At 34.2% G+C, this 7436-nt stretch overlaps 1 non-coding gene across 1 annotated transcript; it reads left to right on the top strand.

Moving 5' to 3' along the window:
* The first annotated feature begins 2247 nt into the window (after positions 1 to 2247).
* LOC131181268 (small nucleolar RNA R71) lies at positions 2248 to 2353 on the top strand. The gene has a single exon (XR_009149894.1). It is a non-coding gene; the product is annotated as a small nucleolar RNA R71 (small nucleolar RNA).
* Positions 2354 to 7436: the final 5083 nt, after the last annotated feature.

Below are 7436 nucleotides of genomic sequence, written 5' to 3'. Positions count from 1 at the left end.
ATACCAGACTAACCCATTTACTATCAAAGATTGGGTATATTATCCCTGAATCTAATAGTTTTAAAATTTCCTTTTTAACTAACTCTTTCATGTTAGGGTACAGTCTCCTTTTATGTTCGATGGTAGGCTTACTGTTTTCTTCCATAGGTATTCTATGCATACAAATGGAAGGGGTAATCTCTTTAAGGTTTTCTATTGTGTACCTTATAGTTTTGCTATGAGTCCTAAGCCTCCTTAAAAGTTTTTCCTCTTCTACACTAGTTAGGCTAGCATTTATTATAACAGGACAATTTGAGGTTGTGTGCAGAAATGCGCACCTTAGAGTAGAGGGAAGAGGTTTCAGTTTTACCTATTTCTTAGCATTTTATGATTCACCCTTAGGTTGTGACTCCTTTAGCTTTTCCACTTGTAGTGCTTGAGCTAAGGGTAGAGGTGGGCCAGCTTCCAAAGATCATGCATAGGCTGTAATTTCTTTATTGTCATCATCTACTCTGTTGCTATACACTATGCATGCTTCAAGAGGATCTTCAGGATATCTCTTGTGGAATTCCTCTTGAACTAGCTTATCTATTATGTTAACCCTCAAGCATTCAGTAGGATTACATTTGTGTTTCCTTGCTCTGAACAGGTTAAATTCTACTTCCTCTTCTCCTACTTTGAGAGTTAACTGCCTATTTTTAACGGCTATGATAGCTCCAGTGGTTGTTAAGAAAGGCCTTCCCAATATAATGGGAATCTAAACATCTGTTTCCATCTCTAAGGTAACGAAGTCAATAGGAATAAAGAACTTGCCTACTTTCATGGGGATGTTCCCCAAGATGCCAACTGGGTACTTGACAGACCTGTCCACCACTTGTAATGCGATGGTAGTTAGTCTAAGCTCTTTAGCATTCCGCTTTTAGCATATTGACAGGGGCATCAGACTCACATTGGCACCAAGATTGTAGAGGGCCTTGTCTATATTCATGTTGCCTATGAGACAAGTTATAAAAAAGCTTCCAAGGTCCTTGAGTTTTAGAGGCAGCTTGTTTTGCAAGATGGTGTTGCACTCCTCTATTAAAGCAACAGTCTCATAATCCTCTAGCTATCTCTTCTTGGAAAGTATTTCCTTTAAAAACTAAGCATAGGATGGCATTTGAGATAGTACTTTTATAAAGGGAATGTTAATATAAAGTTTCTGTAAAAATTCTAAAAATTTTCTAAACTGTTTGTCCAACTTGGCTTTCTAGAATCTTTGAGGAAAAGGTAGAGGGGGCTGGTATGGCTTAGGTAGCTTCTTTTTCTCATTATCTTTCTCTTCCTTATCCTTTTTAGTTTCCTTCCCTCCCTCTTCTATTTGGTTATCAGAATTACCAGAAGTTTCCTTTGTTGGTTTTTGTTTTTCTTCTGGTGTTTGATCTTGCAAGATTTTGCCACTATTAAAAGCAACTACTTTACAATGCTCTTTAGTTTTATCTTTGGTTGAATCGACAGTTCGCCTATGGCTTTGCTTGAAAAACTAGCTTGCTGGGGAATTTGATTTTCTAGCATCTTGTTATGGGTAGCCAACTAGTCTATTCCAGAAGTTAATTACTTTATCATTTCATTTTATTGCTATTGCATTATCAAGAAGCTTTCCATCATGGATTCCATGGTCAACTTAGATTCTAGCAGTTGAGGTTGAGGAGGTGGTGGTGGCTGTACTAAGCTTTGTCCTTTGTTCTGAAGACCAAGTGGTGGCAGTGGTCTATATCCTTGTTACTTGTTTAAGGGTTAGTTCTGCTGATTCTGCGAATTAGACCATGCGAAGTTGGGGTGGTACCTCCATCCAGGATTGTAAGTGTTTGAGTATAAATTATTAATCTGCCTCTGGTTGAAGTTTCCTCCATTATTCATATAGTTCATTTGTTCTATGGAAGTTTTACCATAATTACTGCATTCTGAAGTCATGTGTCCTCCTCCATAATTATCGCAGTGTTGGTTACTTAACCCTACTGCATTGGCTTGCATCTTGTCAAGTTTTCTTGTAAGCTGGTCAAACTAAGCATTAATCATGCTTAGGGCATCTAACTCTAGGTTCCCTTATGTCCTTCTCATATCTTCTCTCTCATTTGACCACTCAAAATTATGATAAGCAACACTCTCCAAAAGTTCCAGAGCTTCAGTATTGTCTTTTCCATGATTTTTTCTCCAGCTACAGAATCAAATATACTCCTTATAGATGGTAGCAATCCATTATAAAAGTTCTGAACTAGGAGCTAATCTTCTATGCTATGGTGTGGACATTCCCTTTGTAGGTCTTTGTACCTCTCCCATACATCATAAAGTGATTCTCCTTCCCTTCATTTAAAAGTATTAGTTCTATTCTTAGTTTTGTAGTCTTTACAAGTGAGAAGTACCTTGCTAAGAAGGCTTGTGAAAGATCCTCCCAATTGGTGAATGTTCCAACTGGTTGAGAAAGTAGCCACTTTCTTGCCTTATCTTTGAGAGAGAATGAGAATGCTCTGAGTCTAATAGCTTGATCAGAGACCCCATTCATCTTAAAGGTGTTGCATAAAGTAAGAAAGCACTAAAGATGATGATGTGGATCCTCTATAGGTGAACCTCCAAATTGAGTCTATTGAATCATGTGGAGCCTTACTGGTTTGAGTTCAAAATTATTGGCCTCTATTGTGGGCTTGGTAACACTGGATTGGAATCCTTAGATAGTTGGGGCTCCATAGTCCCTCAAGGGTCTTGGCTTATTATTATTATTGGCCATGACTGGAGTTTCCAAAACTACAGGTTCTGATTCTTGATGACTCCTTCCTCTCTTGATGGCTCTTAAAGTCTTGTGTATTTCAGGATCTAATTCAAGCAATTCTTCTTCAGGCTTGGTTCTGATCATAAACTAAATAGAGAACTTGAAAAAGAAACAAAAAGTAAAACTGAATTAAATAGATAAAATAAAAAAATAATTGTCTAAATCAACTAATTTGCCTATTACTTAATATTACTAAAATTTCCAGATAACGGTGCCAAAAACTTGTTTGTTGGTTTACAACCCTGCAAGTGCACGGATCGCGAACAAGTAATACAATAGTGAGTAGAATATCATTCTCACAAGGAATTTATAAGCGTAAGTACTAAGCTAAACAACAATTTTGACTGTTTAAACTACTGAATATGTTGAGAGATTAATTCTAAATTACCACTATAGACGCTAAGAATTAAAAGAAGATAAAGCTATAAATTAGAAATCAATTAATTAAACAATTCTAGAATTAAGATTTTACACCTTAACCTTATTATGGATCTAACTTCACTTATTTAATAGATTGAGAATTGTTACTTTGATGGAATTAATCCTAAGATATCCTAGGTTCTCTCTCAAGGCACCTAAGGTGTATTTTAATTAACCTGAACCCTACTTTCACGGTGATCAATCTTAATTAAAATCATTTAAACTCTTTGATTAATTATGAGACTCCACTGAGGATGTCTGCCGATCTCTAGGTCAAATTTCTTAGGTTTAAAATTCTGATTTCCAATACCAATCTTTACCTTTCAGTTCTTCAATTAATATCTAGAATCAATACTAAGTGGGTACTGACACATAGCATGCATTAAGAACACAGAAGATTGAATCAAAGAACAAAACTCAAATTCATTAAATAAACTTAGTATGTATCCATAACAGAAAGTAAGAGTGCTACTCTTCTAATTCTAGAATTAAATGAACTACTCACTCATGGTGAGTTTAGTAAACATACTATAATTGAAATAAAAGAACATAAAGTGATTTGAAAAAATAAAATAAAATAAACCAAAATAAAGATTTTGCAGCCTTGAACTTTTATAGCTTCAGCTGACAGCCCTTCTCCTTGATGCTGACGCAAATTCTCTTTAAACAATTTGGAAAAACTAGTGGCAACTAAAAATAATTCTAACTTTATATATTTCTTAGAAAAAGACCCCCTTCTTGTTTTGGTATTCTGGTATTTATATTAGATGCCTTAAAGTCATGTTTTAGAGTCCCGGGAGCCTTAAAAGTCTATTTAGAGCAAGTGGAAAGGAATCAGAGTCACAATAAAAGTCTGCCTGCTATAAAGTACACGGCTCGTGTGGTGCTACATGGCCCTGGGCCATGTAAGTTTCTTGATAAAATTGGTCTTCATTCAAGTGGAGGCTGTAAGTTACACGAGGGTGTAGAAGTTTACATGGGTCATAGTACACGACCCGTGTACTGTCACCTCTCTTTAGCTTTCCATGGTTTGGTTTTCAGAGACTTACACGGGCGCATGAGAGGTACACGAGGTGAGTTACATGACCCATGTAGTGTGCTTTCTTCATGTTTTCTCTAGTTCTCCTTAGCCAGAAGGTTACACTGGTCAGGCTCCATGCTTACATGATCTGTGTAATATTATGCAACAGCTTTTCTTGCTTTTCCTACTTTCCAAACTTGTCTAACCGACTCCCATGCCTTGGACTTCCTTTAAAAGATCTGAAAAAAATATAAAAAACGTGAAATTAAATGGAGATTAACCAAATTAACAAAAACTAATAAAACTAAGTAAAATGCATGTAATAAACTACCTAAATGCTATGAAATGTAGTGCAATAGTGCCTTAAAGTATCTATATTTTACAAGTGTATAACTTTGGTTGCCTATGTGAGATTTGGACTCATTTGGGTAAGAGATTTGTGAGATGGATCTATTATGTTTTGGTAAGTGAAATCGGGTGATTAGGGCCATTTAAGTAAGAGAGCTGATGACTTCATTATGTTTAGGTAAAGAATTTTGTGAGATTGAGTCCATTTGGGTGAGAGAATTGATGGGTCCATTGTGATTGGGTAAGTGAAAATGTGATATTGGGTCCATTTGGAAAAGAGAAAAATAATTGTGATTGGGCCTCTGAAAATTAAAATACCACATTATTTTCAATTTTCAGGGTCATCTATGGGTTCAGAGAAGAATTGATTCATGGGTTGTGAGCTAAAAAAATAAGTGATGTGTTTTAAAAAAAAATAAAGAGTTGAGACAAAATTGTGAGCTTAGTACTGGGAAAAATTCAAAGTTTAATTTTATTAAATAAATTTTGGCGGGCACATCACTAATTAATTTTTATTTAATAAAATTAAAATGTTCTTTTGCTTAATTTGTTATGTAAAATATTGGCTTTACCATTATTACCAATTTTTATTCAACATATTAAAATTTTGAAGAATATCTCCATGGAAACAAGTCAACAAGAGCAACGTGGGAAGCAATAGAATCTCAAGTCCAATTCAAGCTAAATAGCCATGTGACCACCGAGGTGACATTTAATTTTTCTCTACATGTGTACGGCCTAAATTCTCAAGCTATACACATGGGGGGTATCTACTTATACCATAATTTAATTCTAATATTTTTGGGCCCTAGTTAATTAATGAGTCTAATATTTTAAGTTAAATTCCCTATTTAATATGGCTTTGCCCATAGCTCAAAATGGTAGAAGATCAACAATCAGTTGGTATTAATTATTTAGAGCTAGATCAATTAAATAATTACCTATATAAATATATAGTTATTTAATTAATGGGTAGTTACAGATATTTAATGTCTCTAAAAAATATTTAGGAGATAATGGATCAGATAGTTGATGAAGTGGCATAGTAGTGGCATTAGATGAGGAAGTGTTGGGTAGGGTTTTGGATAATGGATGAGGTGGTTAGAGGGATACACTTGTATCATATAGGTATTTTTGGGCACTTTTGTATTATATTTCACAGCATTTGTGTAGTTAATTTCATGAATTTTTCTTAGGTTCATCAATTTTTGTTAGTTTTGAGAGTCCCTACTTAATTTTGCGCTTTTTATATCTTTTTAGGTAATTTAATGAAGATCCAAGGCATAGAAGTTAATTGAGAAGGTTGAGAAGTCAAAAAAGTCAGAGAAGAATGCTGCACAAAATACACAGGTTGTGTAAAGTCAAAAGTCCACCCTGTGTAACATTTTGCCTAAGAGAACCTGAAGAACCTTAAAGGAACTCAAGTACACAGGCTGTGTATTTGGCATTGTGTAACATGCCATGACCTGTGTAACCTTTTGTTCTCCCTAAAACAAGAAACATAAATTAGTCCAGAGACTTACATGGCTTGACTTTGTAGTGCCACAAGGGCTATGTAAAATGCTCCAAACAAGACATCCAATTCGGCCTGGATTCTACTGCACTCATTTCGAATAGACTTCTAAGGTTTTTGAGACTCTGAAATAAGACCTTTAAGCACCTGACATAAATACTAGATGACAGAAAGAAAAAAGAAGAATTCACTTTATTTTCAACCCTAGTTTTCTAAGCAATTTGGAGAGAGTCTGCATCAAAGCTCAAAAAGAAGGATTCTTACCTGAAGTTCCAAAAGTCCAAGGCTGCAGATCCTTGTTCTAGGTTTTTTTGTTCTATTTCTTCAGATTATTTTATGTTCTTTTATTTTAATTTTATTTTGTTTATTAAACTCATAATAAGTGAGTAGTTTGTTTAATTCTAGGGTTAGGGAAGTAACACTCTCAAATTCTATTATGGATCTATACTAAAGTTATTTAATTTAATAAATCTGAGTTTCGTTCTTTGATTCAATCTTTTGTGTTCTTCATGCATGCTATGTGTTGGTACCCACTTAGTTATGATATAAGATACTAATTGAAGAACTGAAAGGTGAAGGTTAGTATTGAAAATTAGGATTTTAATCCTAAGAAATATGACCTAGAGATAGGCTGAAATTCTTTATGGAGTTCCATAGTTGATCAAAGAGCTTAAAGGGTTTTAATTAAGATTGATTGATACAAAAGTAAGGTTCAGGTTAATTAAAATACACCTTAGGTACCTTGAGAGAGGACTTAAGATATCTTATGATTAATTTCCATCAAAGTAACAATTCTCAATTTGTTGAATAGGTAAGGTTAAATCCATAATAAGGTTGAAGCGTGAAATCCTAATTATGGAATTGTTTTCGCAAATTGCTTTCTAAGTTTAAGTTTACTAGTTTGTCTTTTTTATTCTCAATTTCTTTAGTTAAGTTTAAATTAGCTTAATTTAAATCTCTTTCATCATATTCAGTAGTCTAAACAGTTAAAGTTGATGTCTAGCTTGGTGTTCACTAATTCTTCATGGTAACGATACTCTATTCACTAAGTATATTACTTGTTTAAGTTTCGTGCATTTGCGGGGTTGTAAATCAACAAATAAGTTTTTAGTGTCATTGCCAGGGACTGGTGCTTAATATCAAACGATTAGTGATTTAATTAATCTAGACACTTTTAAAATTTTTTTTTATATTTTATTTTTCTATGTCTAATTTTGTTTTTACTTGTTTTTTCTTGTGAGGATCATTGAGATGTTTCATTAGCAAGTCTTCATAAGTTTTATTCAACAACACAATGAACCTTTTTATGATGCTCGGAGAAGATTTAGTGAATTGGCAGAGCAATTTACCAA

Source organism: Hevea brasiliensis, chromosome 6 (genome assembly GCF_030052815.1).
Source record: "Hevea brasiliensis isolate MT/VB/25A 57/8 chromosome 6, ASM3005281v1, whole genome shotgun sequence".
Lineage (NCBI taxonomy): Eukaryota > Viridiplantae > Streptophyta > Magnoliopsida > Malpighiales > Euphorbiaceae > Hevea > Hevea brasiliensis.
The sequence above is the reverse complement of the archived record's forward strand: the minus strand, read 5'-3'. Positions and strand labels throughout refer to the sequence as shown.